Consider the following 18460-nt stretch of genomic DNA (forward strand, 5'->3'; position numbering starts at 1 on the left):
TCCTTTTGATTATATGTTACAATTTTCTATTTCTTGGCAGGCCTAAGAATTTTGATTTGGTAATAGACATTGGGTATTGATAACAGACAAAGAGTAAACAGATCTGTACAGATCTGAAATACTCCTCCAGACAATAAATGGGGTTCATTTTGTTTCTTTTATTTTGGAAACTGCAAATCAGTCACTGAATATAATATCTTTGTTAATTCAGTAGTCAGTAATATATAAAATAATTGTGATACTTGCATTTACATGTTAGAAATTACTTATGGAATTAAGACAGCATTTTACAAAGACAGATGTGATTATCATTTTATATGTAAAAGTAAAATTTAATTCAATATTCAAATTTTACCATAAATGAAAATTTTAATTACATGATAGCTTATTTGCAGTATAAGATATAACATAGTCTTTAGTTATAACTCTTCCCTAGGACTGTGTAAAGATTTTAAACATTTTGTTTAAACATATGTCATAAATACATAACAAAGGAAATCTCTTTTCCTGTATTATTTTTTTTTCAGATTTTATTTAAATTTTAGTTAACATATAGTGTACTGTTAGTTTCATGGGTAGAATTTAGTGATTCATCTCTTTTATATAACATTCAGTGCTAATTACAAGTGCCCTCCATAATGCCATCACCCATTTACCCCATTCCCCCACCCACCTCCCCGCCAACAGCTCTGTTTGTTTCCTATAGGTAAGAGTCTCGTGGTTTCCCTCCCTCCCTGTTTTTATCTTATTTTTCCTTCCCTTCCTCGATGGTGTTCATCGATTTTGTTTCTTAAATTCCATATATGAGTGAAATTGTATGGTATTTGTCTCTGATTGTCTTATTTCACTTGGCATACTACACTATAGCTCCATTCATGTCATTACAAATGGCAAGATTTCATTCTTTTTGATGGCTGAGTAATATTGCACTGTATATATATATGGTAATATTCCATTATATAGATATAAATCTCACAGATGTTACACACACACACACACACACACACTACACATTATATGTAATATATATATATACACACCACATCTTCCTTCATTAGCTGATGGACATCTGGACTCTCCATATTTTGGTTATTGTTGATAATGCTGCTATAAATACTGGCGTGCATGTGTCCCTTCAAATCACTATGTTTGTATCCTTTGGATAAATGCCTGCTAGTGCAGTTGCTGGGTGATAGGGTAGTTCTATTTTTAACTTTTTGAGGCACCTCCATAATGTTTTCCAGAGGTTTATACCAGTTTGCATTCCCACCAACAGTATAAGAGTTTTCCCCTTTCTCCCCATTCTTGCCAACATCTATTGTTTCCAGAGTTTTTAATTTTAGTCATTTTGACTGGTGTGAGGCGGTATCTCATTGTGGTTTTGATTTGTATTTCTTTGAAGCCAAGTGATGATGTACATCTTTTCATGTGTCTAGCCATTTGTATCTCTTTGGAGAAATGTCTGTTCATGTTTTCTGCCCATTTCTTAACTGGATTTTTTTATTTTTTGGAGTGTTGAGTTTGATAAGTTCTTTATAGATTTTGGATACTAGCCCTTTATCGAATATGTCATTTGCAAATATCTTCTCCCATTCCATAAGTTGCCTTTTAGTTTTATTGTTTCCTTTGCTGTGCAGAACATTTTTATCTTGAGGAAGTCCTAATAGTTTATTTTGCTTTTGTTTCCCTTGCCTCCAGAGACGTGTCTAGTAAGAAGTTGCTGTGGCTGAGTTCAAAGAGGTTTCTGCTTGTGTTCCCCTCTAGGATTTTGATGGATTCCTGTATTACACTTAGGTCTTTCATCAATTTTGAGTTTATTTTTCTGTATGGTATAAGGAAGTGGTCCAGTTTCATTTTTCTGCATGGGGATGTCCAATTTTACCAACACCATTTATTATAGAGACTACCTTTTCTCCATTGGATAGTCTTTTCTGCTTATTTGATTAGTTGACCACATAGTTGAGGGTCCATTTCTGAATTCTCTATTTTGTTCCATTGATCATAACTGTTTTTGTGCCAGTACCATACTGTCCTGATGATTACAGCTTTGTGATGCCATTAGCTTCAGTTTTTGTTTTCAAAATTCCTTTGGCTATTCTGGTTTCATAAAAATTTTAGAATTTTTTGTTCTAGCTCTGTGAAAAATGCTGGTGGTATTTTCATAGGGATTACATTGAATGTGTGGATTGTTTGGGTGGTGTAGACATTTTAACAGTATTTGTTCTTCCAATCCATGAGCATGGAATATTTTTTCATTTCTCTGTGCTTTCTCAATTTCTTTCATAAGTGTTCTGTTGTTTTCAGAGTACAGATCTTTTACCTCTTTGGTTAAAAAGAGGTATCTTCTAGGTATCTTCTGGCTTTTGGTGCAACTGTAAATGGGATCAATTCCTTAATTTTCCTTTCTGGTGCTTCATTATTGATGTGTAAAAATGAAACAGACTTCTGTGCATCTTATATCCTGTGAATTTGCTTAATTACTGTATAAGTTCTAGCAATTTTTTGGCAGAGTCTTTTAGGTTTCTTCATAGAATATCATGTTGTCTGCAAAGAGTGAAAGTTTGACTTATTCCTTGCTGTTTAGGATGCCCTCTTTTTTTTTTTTTTTTTGTTTTCTGACTGCTGAGGCTAGGACTTCCAGTACTATGCTGAATGACAGTGAGCAAGGGTGGATATCCCTGTCATGTTCCTGACCTTATGGGAAAACCTCTCAGTTTTTCCCCATTGAAGAGGATATAAGCTGTGGGTCTTTCATATATTGCCTTTATGATGTGCAGATATTTTCCTTTTATCCCTACTATCTTAAGGGTTTTTATCAAGAAAGGATGCTGTATTTTGTTAAATGCTTTTTTTTTTTTTGATCTGTTGAAAAGATCATATCATTCTTATCTTTTCTTGAATTAATGTGGTATATCACAATGATTGATTTATGGATATGAACCACCCCTGCAGCCCAGGAATAAATCCCACATGGTCATAGTGAACAATCCTTTTAATGTGCTATTGGATTTGAATAGCTAGTTTCTTGTTGAGAATTTTTGCATCCATATTCACCAGGGATATTGAGCTGTAATTTTTCTTTTATAGTGGGGTCTTTGGTTTTGGGATCAAGTAATGCTGGCCTCATAGAATGAGTTTGGAAGTTTTCCTTCCAGTTCTGTTTTTTGGAAGAGTTTCAGAAGAATACATGTTATTTCTTCTTTAAATGTTTGATACAATTCCCCTGGGAAGCCATCAGGCCTTGGACTCTTGTTTTTTGGAAAAATTTTTGGTTACTTTGCTGTCAATGGGTCTGTTCAGGTTTTTTATTTATGCCTGTTTCAGTTTTGGTTTATGTTTATGTTTCTAGGAATTCATCCATTTCCAGATTGCCTGATTGGCATATAATGCTCATGACATTCTTTTACAGTTGTGTTTCTGTGTTGATTGTGATCTCCTTTCTTTTATTCATGATTTTATTTGGGTCCTTTCTCTTTTTGGTAAGTCTGGTTAGGGGTTTGTCATTATTTGTTCAAAGAAATAGCTCCTAGTTTTGTTGATCTGTTCTACTTTTTTTTTTTTTTTAATTTGTATATCATTTATTTCTCCTCTGGCCTTTATTATTTCCCTTCTCCTGGATTTAGGTTTTATTTACTGTTCTTTTTCCAGTTCCTTTAGGTGTAAAGCTAGATTGTATATTTGAGGCTTTTCTTGCTTCTTGAAGAAGGCCTGTATGGCTATATACTACTTTCTTAGGACCCACCTTTGTCATATCCCAAAGGTTTTGGACTGTCATATTTTCATTTCATTTGCCTCCATGTATTTTTTTTTAATTCTTCTTTAATATCCTGGTTAATCCATTCTTTAGTAGAATTTTCTTTAATCTCCATGTATTTGTAATCTTTCCATTTTTTTCTTGCAGTTGACTTCAAGTTTCATAGCATTATGGCCTGAAAATATGCATGGTATGACCTCAGTCTTTTCATACAGGTTTAGGCCTGACTTGTGACCCAGTATGTGATCTATTCTTGAGAATGTTCCATGTACACTGGAAGAGAATGAGTATAATGTTGCTTTAGGATGGAATGTAATGAGTATATTTATTAAGTCCATTTAGCCCAGTGTGCCATTCAAAGCCCTTGTTTCCTCATTGATCTTCTGCTTAGATGATCTGTCCATTGCTGTGAATGGGATGTTAAAATTCCCTACTACTATTGTATTATTATCAATGAATTTCTTTAAGTTTGTTATTAACTGATTTATATATTTGGCTGCTCCCAAGTTAGGGGCACTTCCCCTATTATTAAAGTATAATTCTAAACTTTTAGATAAGTCATAAATTTAATTGCAAAAATTTAAAGAGGAGTATATAATTTTTAAAGGCCTGTATAATTGTTTGTTGAAAAGTAGCAGATCTCAAATTTACCATAGAAAAGAAAGTGATAATGAGTTAAGTTATTTAAGAAAATTCTAGACCCTCTGGCTTGGATGTTAGATGGTTGTACTGCATTTATTTTGTTGAAATGGCAGAGTATGGCTTTTATTTTTCAAATGAAGTCAAATTAAAAAATGCCACTTGATGTTATTAATCTGCACATTTTCATCTGGCATGATTTCTTCCACACAGACTCCAGCTTTATGTCCACTAGAAAAAAATTAAAGTAATAAAGAAAAATAAGTTCAATTGAAATGTATATAAGGAAAAATTTATACAAAGTTATAAATTATCTGGGAAAGATATCAATGGGAGTAGACTTTCTTACACAAAAAGAATTTCATAAAGAGCTAAAAGTGCTATTCTAAATTATCACAACATTACATTCAGATAGTAGCCAGATATGAAAAGCAATATTATGAAATAATTCATATGAATATGATATAAAGTGTTTTTTTTCCTCCGAGTTAGATAACAAACACCACAAGCAGGAAGAATTTGTAGAAACCAAAAATAACAGGGAAGAAAGGGTTAAAGTCACTTCTAACCATTGTGGATGTGATAGAGTTTTTAAACATAGGGGTTTTCTTTTCCAGTCTTATGGTCTGTGGTGGGCCAAGAAAGCATGCTATGTGTATCTGTTGAGAATTTTTTAATCTTGAATTAAAGTAAGCAACAGCAACAATTAAGTAAATATAGAAAGGGTATATATATCAGTATTGGCAGGAACTCAACCATAAAATAATATTTCATGATTATTTTAATGTCCATGATAATGATTATTAATAATTAGGAGACAGCTTTGTTATAGAGACTTTAAGCAGACAAACATCAAAATAAAAATTCTTTTCCAAAATTTTTACAACTAGTTGCTCTAGCCTAATCATACATCCTCTGTCCTACCGGGCACAACTCCTATATGAAAACTACCTGTATGTATGGACTCATGTTTTTATCTTTATCTCAAGTCATTTAAGTTGTACAAATACTGTTGTTATACTTTTTCCTGAGGCAAAAAAACAATTTAAGAAGAAAGAAAAAGAGAAGAGGGTATTTAGTAGGGGCGCTGCTTATAACCCAACAATTTGCAAAAGATGTAAGGGGAAGAAAGTGAAAAAAAAAAGATGTTATTCTGTGTGGTCTGGTTTTAGTCTAGCCTAACAGTCATTACACCTTACAACAAGATTAGTTAGACAAATTGAGAATGAGCATTTATGTTCATTTATAATAATTTGATACTGCTATGACATTTTGATCATATGTTACAAAATGACAGTCCACGGTGGTTTGAAAATTAAACTGAACCAAACCAAACCAAATCACACAAAATTGGTCCTGACCTCATTTGAGAAGCACTGAGAGTTCAAGCTTAAATATGATACACTATACATCTTGGTCAATATATAGAAGAAACACTAGATTAAGATTTTCACAGTAGCTCCTTGCTATTATTACTCTTTGGTGAGTCCTGAGAAGCCTGTTAGCATAGTGTGTACTTTGGGGCTTTGAGTCCCTTGATGTTCTTTCTTGGGCAAAGGGTTTATTTTCTCTTTTATAGGATATCATAGCTCTCATGACTGCCTAATACTGCCAGGGCAAAAATATCTAGCTGTTTTGAAGACAATTCTAAGAATCCTTATAGTAAGGAGAAAAGGTACTAAGTACTAGACTGAACTCCAGCTTCTCATACATCATGCTTTTGTTTTATATATTTTTATTTATTTGGAGATATTTTGTCTCTGAAAGCTCAAGTGTGTTCATTGGATCATTGATATAGAACAAGTCTGTAGGCATTTCTATAAAAACCATCTAGTAAATCAAGGAAAAAGGTGGGGGGAGCTTTTTAATGGAAGAATCCTAAATGGTTTGGTGTTGAGGGGCAAGTCATGAAGGGAGAAGATTGATGGCCCAAGATATCTGAACTTGCAGTGAGATAGCAAAATTAGCCAAACTGATGTGTAGAAATGATTCAAAATTTAAAGGGCTCAGAAGTGGTGGTAATTGCCTTAGAGAAGGGTGGTCTCGGGAATTACTGCTTCCCCCCATCCCATATAATTATACTTTACTAAGGGATCACTATATAGATGTAAAATATGTTGTGCAGACATATTTTAATGCATATCTCAGAGGCCATGATTATGTGGGTGGTATTTCAAACACTAGCATATCTGCAAGGGAAGAACTTTGTAGATATTTAAGGCAGTGCAGTAACTATAAGGTTGAGGATCCTGAGTTTCTGGGTGGCAATGCATAGGCTCCCTTGACTAGGCAAAGAAAAACAGAAGGGGGAAAAAAAAAAAGCTGAAGAGTGGAACTGTTACTCATAATCTGTATTTATTTCAAAACTAAAGGAGGAGAGTGAATTATAGGAGGAGGACCATCACAGCCTGAGAAAAGAAAGTACTTTCATCCACACTAATGGAACCTTAATTCTCTTCAGAGCAACAAAGAAGCCAGGTCAGCTTTTCACCACTTAAACATATTGCAGCTTTGGGTGGCTAGTGACTCAGTTTTGAGCAAAGACATATAAGTGGGGGTTTCCAGTCTGACATGTAAAAGAACTTGGGAATCATCAGTCCCATCCTCACAAGAAAAAAGCTGAAGTAAAAATCAACAACTTTTCTTAGATCCATTGGAGAATTGAGGTCATGGGACAAACAAGACACAAATGATGTTGTTGGAGCCAATACTGTTCCAACAGAACACTCAAACTTTAATGAATGAATTGCTGAAACTCACTGTGGATTAGCTTAAAGGTTCCAGATTTAGGGTGGGGGAATCTGTCTTAGCAAGGCCTGCATATTCCTTGAGTTTTACCTCTAGAAGTACCCCCAGGTCTTATTGTGATAATTAGGGGGAAAATCTTTTGCTTCCAGCAGTGGGAGAGGAAGAGTAGCTATTATGAAAGTCTCCTGAGCTCTCTCTCCTCCAACAGGTCATGCTGTCAAGGGAAACTATTTTATCACAACCAATTTGGGTTTTATTAATCCCTTACTGATGTAGGGAAGGAAAATAGCCAAATCCAGACTCTTCCTACCTAGCAGAGGGAAATACGCAACTCCAGTCCCCTGTAGCCTTCCTGTTTCACTTAAGGGTAAGGGTAGCTAAGTAGTTGTTGGGAAAATCATGTCCTAGGGACACAGGCTCTCTAAAAGACTGAGATCTATTCATAGGTCTATAAAATGCTCCCCTCCACAACAACTTACCACCAAAGAATAAGGCTTCTATATAACATCAGGGAAGTTAGCTTAAAGAACTACAAGCCTCAGATCTTATTTAAGAGGCTCTAGGGGAAATAAAATACAAGAAGAGACACAAAAATACAGAGTAAATTTTTATCTCGTATGCCGCAGCTACAACAAACAGACAACACAGCCTAAATCCTAGCCAGGTATACACAAAACCTACTCTAAAGGTTTATCTATCTCAGTTTCTAACTTACTCAGTATATCATGTCTGGCTCTTAACATCAAAAACAGAAGACATGCTAAAAAGTAAAAGCAGTCTGAAGAGACAAAGGAAGCATCAGATTCAGACTCAGGTATAGCAGAGATTTGGGAATGATCAAACTGGGAATTTAAAATAATTATTATCAGTATGCTAAGGGCTCTAATGGAAAAGTGGGCAAGATGCAAGAACAGATGGATAATGTAATGCAAAACTGTAAAACTCTTAAGATAACGCAAGACAAAAGTCTATGTGATCTTGGGAGTTTTTAGATACAATACCAAAGGCATGTTCCATGAAAGAAATAGTTAATACATTAGACTTCATTAAAATCAAAAACCTCTACTCTGGGAAAGACACTTTTAGAAGAATTTAAAAAGGCAGAGACTAGGGGAAAATATTTACAAAAATGCATATCTTATAAAGAACTGGTATACAAAGTATACAAATGGTTGTTAAAACTCATGAGAAAATGACTTCAATTAAAAAGTGAGCAAAATATTGAAACAGACACTGTGCCAAAGAAGTTATACAGAGAGCAGATGAACATATGAAAATATTTTCAATAGTATATGTTAATATGGAATTGCAAATGAAAACAATGAGTTGTCACTATACACCTGTCGAAATGGCTAAAATCCGAAACACTGATCATATCAAAGGTTAGCAAGGAGATGGAACAACAGGAACTCTCATTCATTGTTGGTGGAGCTCCAAAATTATACAGCTACTTTGGAAGACAATTTTCCAGTTTCTTATAAAACTGAACATATTTTACCATATTATCCAGCAATTGTATTTAATTTACCCAAATTAGCTGAAAATTTATGTTCATGCAAAAACCTGTGCACCAATATTTATAGCAGCTTAATTCATGATTACTAAAAATTGGAACCAACGATGGTGTCTTTCAATAGGTACATGAATAAACTGTGATACATCCATATAATGGAATATTATTCAGTGATAAAAAAAAATGGGTTATTAAGCCATGAAATGCATATTGCTGAGTGGAAGAAGCCAATCTGAAAGGTTACATCCTGTAAGATTCCAACTATATGACATTCTGGAAAAGGTAAAACTATAGAGACAGTAAAAACTTAAATGATTGCAAAAAAAAGGGGGGGGGATTGCACCTTGGTGACTCAGTTGGCTAAGGGTCTGCCTTCAGCTCAGGTCATGATCTCCAGGTCCTGGGATAGAGCCCCAGGGCAGGCTCCCAGCTCAGCAGGGAGTCTGCTTCTCCCTTTGAATCCCTCCCCCACTTGTGCACATGTGTTTGAACCCCTCCCCCACTTGTGCACACGCTCGCTCACACTCGCATGTGCTCCCTCAAATAAATAAATAAAATCTTTAAAAAAAATTGTGATTGCTAGTGGCTTGAGGCAGGTGAGGAGGAAAGGAGGAGGGATGAATAGGTGGAACACATAGGATGTTTGTGCAGTGAAACTATTCTGTAACTGTTGTGGACATTATGCTTTGTCAAAACTAACAGAATTACACAACTCTGAGTAAACCCAATGTAACATATAAATACATATATATTATCTGCTTTATTGAAGTATCGTTGACATACAATAAATTGTGCATATTCAACATGCATATTTTAGGGGTGCCTGGATGTCTCAGTCAGTTACACTTCCACCTTCGCCTCAGGTCATGATTCCAGGGCTCCATGCTCCTTGCTCAGCAGGGAGCCTGCATCTCCCTCTCTCCCTCCCCACTTTCTCTCTCTCTCTCTCAAATAAATAAATAAAATCTTTAAAACAATAACAATAAAGTGAACATTTTAAAGTATTTTGGCACGTGTACAACTTGAGACCATTACCACAACCAAGACTTTATTTATAAATATATTTTATATATTTATTTCTTATATACATATATGAAGGAGGCTCTTTTCCTGATAAAATGGGTGTTGACTTAGCTGCTGGCATATACTTTTTGTCCTTAGTTCTGTACTGTTTTCTATTGGAATGTAGACACATCTACTATTGTAGAAGCCTCTTGAGACCATGAGGATGAAAGTCATGTGAAAAGTTTGAAAAGATCATAACGATGGAGGGAACCTGGAACTTTTTTTTTTTTTTAAGATTTTATTTATTTATTTGACAGGCAGAGATTACAAGTAGGCTGAGAGGCAGGTAGAGAGAGAGGAGGAAGCAGGCTCCCCGTTGAGCAGAGAGCCTGATGCGGGGCTCAATCCCAGGACCCTGGGATCATGACCTGAGCCGAAGGCAGAGGCTTTAACCCACTGAACCACCCAGGCGCCCCGGAACCTGGAACTACTTTAGTGATTTTTGGAACCATCACATCAGCTTTAGTTCTAGGTCAGGAGCTTTTCTTTGGAGAAAAAATATACTTCTATTTGGTTAAGCCACTAAAGTTGAGTTTCTCTGATAAGGAGCTAAAGTTAACAATTCCTACCTGCCATAGCTGTTCATTAATTGTGCTTATAAAATATTTTCTTTTTTTTTTTTTTAAAGATTTTATTTATTTATTTGAAAGACGGAGATCACAAGTAGGCAGAGAGGCAGGCAGAGAGAGAGAGAGAGGGAAGCAGGCTTCCTGCGGAGCGGGGAGCCCGATGCGGGGCTCGATCCCAGGACCCTGAGATCATGACCCGAGCCAAAGGCAGCAGCCACTGAGCCACCCAGGCGCCCCTAAAATACTTTCTTTCAAAAACAAAACCAACAGAAAAAAATCTTGATTACTGGAAATGTAATTTTTTCCAAATCTCTTTTAATAATAAAATATAATTCTGATCCTGAAGATTGCCTAAATAAGGCCAGGACTTACTACTAGTGTTAAAGAGGAATGGATGAGGAAAATGGGGATTTTCATCCTGAGGAAAAGCTGAATATGAAGGAAGATAGTAGTTTTCCTCAAATATCTGAAAGCCTTTAAAAGGGAGGGCCATTGGATTTATGTTTGGCTACAAGAAATATAATTAACACTACATATAAAAGTCTCATGGAGGCCATATGACAGGTTATTTGGAAGCACTTTTAAATCCATGCCAAAGAGATGCAAAGATGACTGTTGGTGGGAATGTAAACTGGTACAACCACTCTATAGAACAGTATGGAGGTTCCTCAAAAAATTCAAAATAGAGCTACCTTATAATCCAGCAATTTCACTATTAGGTATTTACCCAAAGGATATAAAAATATAGATTCAAAGGGGCACATGCACCCTGATGTTCACAGCAGCATTATTAATGATAGCCAAAATGAGGAGAGAGCCCCAATGTCCCTCAAGAGAGAAATGGATAAAGATGATGTGGTGTGTGTGTGTGTGTGTATTCAAAAAAATAAGGTTTTGTTATTTGCAATGATGTGGATGGAGCTAGAGTGTATTATGCTAAGCGAAATAAGTTAGTCAAAGACAAATACCATATGATTTCACTCATATGTGGAATTTAAGAAACAAAACAGATGAATGTATGGGAGGGGCTAGATGGGCAATGGGTATTAAAGAGGGCACTTGTTATGATGAGCACTGAGTGTTGTATGTAAGTAGAGAAACCCTGAGTTCTATTCCTGAAAACAATATTGCACTGTATGTTAACTAAAATTTAAATAAATAAATAAATAAAAGATGTGCAGAGAGGCAATAAGCTGTGATTGGTGTAGACTTTTATGATGTTGCAAGTTATTAAGCCTAGGCTGAATAACTATTTGCCAAGAGATTTATTTTCCAAGTAATATAATCCAAAAGATTCAAATAATGATTTGGGGCAGTCAAGATCATATATGGTAAAGCAAAAACTGGAAACCAGAATAATGTGGTTTCCTCAGATCATGCTCTTTCCATTAAACCACATCATCTCCAGGAGACTGTTGGAAAGGAGATTTAAATAGGCTCTACCCTCCTCCCCATTCAAAACCCAGCCACATCTTTTTGTTCAGTGCCACCCAGGTCCCTGAGACACAATGGCAAAGGTTAAAGTAAATGGATGGACATAATGGGTTCCTGGTCATCAGGGCTGCTTTTAACTCTGAAAAACTGGATATTGTCACCACTCATGACCCTTTCATTGATCACAGCTACATGGTCTGCATGTTCCAGTATGATTCTACCCTGACAAATCCAATGTCACAGTCAAGACTGAGACTTAGACCTAGAAACCCATCATGTCATCTCCATCTTGCAGGAGCAAAAGCCCACTGACATCAAATGGGGTGATGTTCTTGTTGAATATGTTGTGGAGTACATTGGTGTCTTCACCACCATGGAGAAGGCTGAGGCTCACTTGAAGAGTGGAGAGAAGAAGGTAATTATCCCTATCCCTTTTGCTAATGCTCCCATGTTTGTGATGGGTGTGAAACATGAGAAGTATGACAACTTCCTGAAGATTATCATCAATGCCTTCTGCATCACAACTGCTTGGCCCCTTTGGCCAAGGTCATCCATGACAACTTTGACATTGTGGAGAGACTTAAGACCACATTCCATGCCATCACTGCCATCTAAAAGACTGTGGATGAGCTCTCTGGGAAGCTGTAGTATGATGGCCGAAGGGCTACTCAGAACATCATTCCTGCTTCTGTTGGTATTGCTAGGGCTATGGGCAAGGCCATTGCTGAGCTGAACGGGAAGCTCACTGGCATGGTCTTCCATGCCTCCACCCCCAGTGTGTTAGTTATGGATCTGATCTGCTGCCTGGAGAAAGCTCTCGGGAGAAGGTGGTAAAGCAGGCATCAGAAGGTCCCCTCAATGAAACTCTAGGCTACACTGACCAGGTTGTCTCCTGCAACTTTAACAGTGACACTCACTCTTCCATCTTTGATGCTGAGGCTGGCATTACTCTCAGTGAACACTTTGTAAAGCTCATTTCTGGGTATAACAATGAATTGGCTACAGCCATGTGGGTGGTTGGACTTTATGGTCCACATGCCTGCCAAAGAGCAGGAGTCCCCAAACCTAGAGAAAGCACAAGAGGGAGAGAGGAGCCCTCAGCTGCTAGGGAGTCCTTGCCCTAACTCATTTGCCAACACATTGAGACTCTCCTGGCCTGGAATCCGTCTCTGACTCTCTGAAGAAGAGAGACCCACCTTCTCACATACCATCAATAAGGTACAGTTTATCAGACAAAAAAAGAGAGAGAGAGAGAGAAAGATTTTAATAATAAATGAGAATTTGATTGGAGGACTTTTAAGGTAATTTCCCAGACTACAATTACAGATTTTTCAAAGGAAAGAGGAAAAACAAAACTTAGAGTACTACATATATTAAAAATGAGGGTGTCTTTTGCAGTTAAGGACCTGTTAATTTTAGTGAAGTCTCTCTATTGTACTTACTAGGAGTCCTGGCTCTGGAAGAGGAGCAGGTCTTGCAAACCGTTTAGTAAATCTCCTCTTCTCCTTCCTTAGGTTCTTCATATTCTCAATACGTTTATCTCTGGACTTTTGGAAAATTAAAAGGAAAACAAATCATACTTTTTAAACCATAAAAATTCAACATGCTTATTATATTTTTGGTTAGTGTCAATAAAAAAAGATAAACACAATCAGTGGATATGGTTTACATAGCTACATAAAAGTAGGAAAAATCTTTCTTCAAATATGTGGTTCATAGATGAAGAAAACACATTGGAGCGTCTCTAGAGTTTTCTAATGAGACTATTTACTCACTTCACCAACTGCGGGATCTAAGGCTCATGGATATATATGTTTACTTTTATTTTAAAATAAATATTAAAAAAATAATGTTAATTAAAAGCCCCAAAGGAATTTTCTTTGTAGAAATAAGAAAACAAAATTTGTGCACATTCTTTAGTTCCCTTAAATGCTGCGTATGTGAAGCAGAGGTTTTTATGTCCCTATTACATGGCAACTATAAGTGGAAGAGACCTAAGGGTTCAAACTAGAATGCTTTGAAGATAATGGAGTATTAGGGTGTAGAGTATATGAATGAAAGAAACTTTTATCCACTTCCAGTGGGAGTGCAGATGGTATAATTGCTTTGAGAACTATGTGGTATTACTTCATAACTATGAAAAAATTGGTTTCTCTATGATCTAGCCATTCAATTCCTATTACATTAAAAAATAAGAATATAAAGCATTTAATAGTAGTCACATTATTCTAATAGCAGTCACAAGATCCTAGATTTCCATGAAAGATAACACAGAAATTTCTAGCTAATAAAAGTTCTATCATATAGGGACCACCACACATAAAAAAGACAAAGTTACAATTTTGAAATACCCAGAATTATTTATTTAAACATTACCTGCCTTGCAGTGACGTCTGAAGGATGTTGCCATCTTGGCCCTTCCTACATAATATGTAAAATTAAATTAAAACAAAACAAACCATAAGAAACCATGAGCAAACAGAAATACCAGTTATTGTAATAGGAAGCCTATGCTACTGTTTTTTATTTATGTAATATATGCATATTATCTCAACTACAGGAGGCAGGAGAGAATGAGAACATTAAGGTAAAAGTCACGGGGAAGGATGGCAATTGTTTGAGGAAAAAAGAACCAGGCTTGAACCACATTATAGAAACATATAGAGAACTGAGATTTATCATGGAAGGAAAAGGTGTACAAGAAATCAAATAATTATGTTTCTGCTGGTGTTTGGGGAGCTTGAGGAACCCCAGCAAGTGGTATGGTTTTCTGAGACACAGGGATCTTGGCTGTTTGGTTTGTAGGGTTCCCACAGCTTCCTGCAATTTCTAAATTGTACCTTAAATACCTTCCCCTGCCTTCAGTTTGATTCAGTTGTTCAACCCCAAGACCCAGAAGCAGTCTCCTCCCTGTCTTTCCCGATATTGGGAAACTTAAACTGCGCCCCCCACCTCTGTAAACCCCATCCACCTCTGGGGCAGATTAATGGGTCAGTCAACAGATGATTGTGCCTGGCTTCTAGAGGATGCGGGGGGCCGGTAGGGGGGCTTTTCCTCCTCCTGGGTGGGTCTGTTGCAGTCCAGAATCTAGTCTGTCTACTTCACCCAGGATTCCCAACCCTCGGCACCCAAACCACCCTCATTGGCCACGATCACAAACGACCGTAATCCCAAGTGTCCCAGTAATCCTAGTGCAGGGCTCAGGGTAGGGGCCTCCGAGGTAGGGTTAGGGCCTTGGAAAACTCACGGGGTTGACTTGGATGGCTTCGTCATCTGCACAGCACAGGCACATGCTGCTTAAGATGCAGAGGCCCCGAGTGCCCCCAGCACGCAGTGGGGGACTAGACCAGGTACTGGATGGGTCACTGCCCACCGCCCAGTAGCCCCGCCCCGTAGCCCCGCCCCATCCATCACAATTCTCTTTATCTACCCGCATGCGCCCCGCCCTGTCCCTGTCTTCCAGTCCCCTGCAGGGAAAGGTCAAGTTCTTGCTGTCCTGAGCTCACCTGTAGAAGAACTAAGGCTGGCAGGTTACCACAATTCTTCAACAAGCACAGAATACATTTCCATCGCTCTAAGTTCCCAACTCTCTGGCTTCCTTCCCTGGAAACCCCTCACTTCTCAAGACATCTTGCTTGATTCCATGGCCCTTCACTGCAGCCTGTCCTCAGGGTTCTCAGCTCCATCCCTTCATGGTTCTTCCTTCACCGCTGTCTGTTGGATCCATCCAGCTCTCTACCTTCCCCCTGTCAACACCTGGGCTGAAGGTGGGGAAGGGGGTTTGGGAACCGCCCCAATGACATGTACACAATTCCCAACTAAACTGACTTTTCACCACTGCTTCCCACCCTTCAGTGTTTGCCTGGCTCTTTCGTTTTTGTACCCCGCAGTGTTCCCTTCAAACTGTCTCCTCTGTGGAAATCTTTTGAGCCCACAAGTCTTACTTCACACAGCGAGGGCGGCTCACGCTTCAGGAGAGCGCAGGTCTGCACTGTTGGCTCCGTGTGTCATGAATTCCTTACAGCAACCAGGAGAATAAGAGCATGGCTATTATCATGGGGGAAATCAGGCATTAGTATGTTAAATACCTTGCAGAGGTGACCACAATTAGAAGGTATTCTGGGACTTAAACCCACAAAGTCCTTTTCCAGGGCCGGTGCTCTTTGATCTCTCTGCTCTGCCACCAATTGCTTGGAGAAGCCCGGCCAGGAGCTACCTCACTTCCTTACCATCTCTAAGTCTGTTGCCTTGTTTGTATCCACATTATCCTTTTCCCTGTATTCTGCTAAACCGAAAAAGTTGTTGCCTCTCTTTCTGTCTACAATAAATCTGTTCATTTTTGTTCCCATGCTATTTTCCTCCTAGGAGCCTCCTCAGGGGTCGTGCTGTAGATTGTTCCCTCCCCTTGCTAACCTCACTACATTTTCTGTTTTCTTTAAGCAGTTAAATACATTATGCTACAAATCATCCCCTAATTAAACTAATAAACCAAAGCCCTTTGAACAACAGCTAGATGTAACTTGTCCATCCCCTGTATTTACAGTAAATAACCCTGAGCGTTGTCTGTGGCTTCCGTGTCCTCTTCCTTATATCCAGTGCAATATTTGGCTCACTGCAACCTGCTTGAATGCTTACTACCCCCATTGGTACTTGTTTCAAAGTGGTCACTGGTGGACCATCCTGCTAAATTCAATGGACACTTTTTATCAGGTGACTTTTGCATAGTGTTAGTAACTGCCGCCAGTTCTCTTGGAAGAGTTAGGCTTAGAAAAATTAGATAATCTTGTCCACCGCTAGTGTTGGAAACCACTGACCACTTCCTTCCTGAAACTCTCCTCTCTGGGAAGAACAGAACTTAGAAAAATTATGTAATCTTGCTCGTGATCACTGCCCAGGAACTGACTTAAAATCCTGTGGCTTCTCCACTATCCCTTGTTGCCTCAAGAACATGTGTTTTGGACACTTACTATTCTATATCTTGCTAGGTCCTGGGAATACAAAGATCAATAATCTGAATTACTCAAGGAAAGCCAGATATAAAAACGATGAAATAGTAAAACTGTGTGTTGGGAGTAGTAATAGGCCACATGTTGTGCAGAAATTCTGTCTTAAGGACGAAGCCTTCAAGGTAATGCTAGGATCCTTACCAGTGGAGAAGCCAGCTTGGCTGCTAATATTGGTTCCATTCTTCTGATTTTCTCATCTACCTTTGCCTTCCCAGGATGATGCTTCCACGAGTGGATTCACCTGTTAGCTATGTAATTCACCCCTAGCTTATGTAATACCTCTAAAGCAGGTAAATTAGCTTAAGGACAGAACCCGAAAGTGCATCTGGAAGTGTCTGGGCTATACTTTAAAGGGTGGATAGGAGTTATCCAGTAGCTAAAGACAGAGTATTCCTGAAGGAGGTAGCAAGCATGTCTACATGGCAGGGGGTAGGACTGCTGGGTTTGATGAGTAAGGAACTATTGTCAGGTTGTTATCACTCTTCATTCAACACTATTCAATGCTTTTCCTCTTCCTTTTTTCAACAAAACATATAAACAAGCAAAGCAACCCACAAGGACTGACGCTGAAATGAAACAATGATTCAACAATGATTCACTGGCTTCAGGCACCCTGAGACTTGCTGTAACAGAATGCTTCAGAGTGGTGCGGCTCGAGGCTTTTTAGGAAGCAGATGGTGGGACTCACGAGAGTTCACATTCTGCCTTCACTACCTTCACTTGAAAACTGGGTGATCCTGGCCGTTAATGATCTTATATCAGCTACCATTCTCCTTTCTAAATTATGAAATGGAAATGATAATACCTAATAACATAGGTATTGGTTCAGAAACTCAGGAATTTCCCAGGTGAAATCTGAAACTGACCTCTGTTCATGGGGGCCAAGGCGAGACAGAGGAAAGAGGCAGACCACTCCATGTTGGTAGGTGTTGGCAGGTTTAATATGCAAGAAAACTTACATAGGAGGCTTGTCTTGGGCATTCAAAAGAGGAGTAGATCTCTGTACCTGCCCACTTGAATCTTAAGTTTGAATCTAAGTTTATATAAAGTTTACATAAACTTTATAAACTTTATGTAAATGTGAAGTTTATATAAACTTGAATCTAAGTTTAAATAGAGGACTTAACTGTGTTTAGTTACCTATTAAGTCCATACTGTCTCAACAACACACCTCAGTCTACCAGGGCTCTGTCCTCGAAAATGGCCCCCACAGTGGAAGCAGTAGGCAGAACATACATTCCAAGGACAAGGCGGGGGGCGGTGAGAAGCCTCTGACGTTTTCAGGGTCTGCAGTCACATCCTTTCTGTGACTTTCTCCAACAGTAGCATTGTTTATGAGCATTAAGAATAATAGAAGTAAGGAACTGGGGAGTTAATTCCTTGCTAACTGAGGAATTACTCAGTAATTGTAGTTATAGTTACATTTTCCCATAGAATCAACCGAATGGAAAAAACCTTGTATTTCATCCTGTCCCATCTCCCACCTGTACTTTAAGTCCTGTCAATATGTTAATTTTGTGGCAGATTCTTCTTTTGATTAAATTAATGGGTAGAAAATTCAGTGCAGTCCATTCCGTTTTTTGGCATCTCTAATGGTTGGAATCTGTTACTTCAACCGGTGAGTTCCCGTTCTATCCTCATGGGCCTCACAAAAGAAACTCATTCTCTTCTACCTGATGATAAGGTTGGGGAAGAAGCTGAAACCGTCAGAATCTACAGGTTTGGAGAAGGG

General features: G+C 38.1%; 1 long non-coding RNA gene across 1 annotated transcript; it reads right to left on the reverse strand.

Annotated features, from left to right (window-relative positions):
- Nucleotides 1-4446: 4446 nt before the first annotated feature.
- On the reverse strand, nucleotides 4447-15104 carry LOC309841213. Its single transcript, XR_014299054.1, has 4 exons — nucleotides 14970-15104; nucleotides 14099-14143; nucleotides 13165-13269; nucleotides 4447-4624 (listed from the first exon to the last, which is right to left on the reverse strand). It is a non-coding gene; the product is annotated as an uncharacterized lncRNA (long non-coding RNA).
- Nucleotides 15105-18460: the final 3356 nt, after the last annotated feature.

Source organism: Mustela nivalis, assembly GCF_964662115.1.
Source record: "Mustela nivalis genome assembly, chromosome: 9".
Taxonomy (NCBI): domain Eukaryota; kingdom Metazoa; phylum Chordata; class Mammalia; order Carnivora; family Mustelidae; genus Mustela; species Mustela nivalis.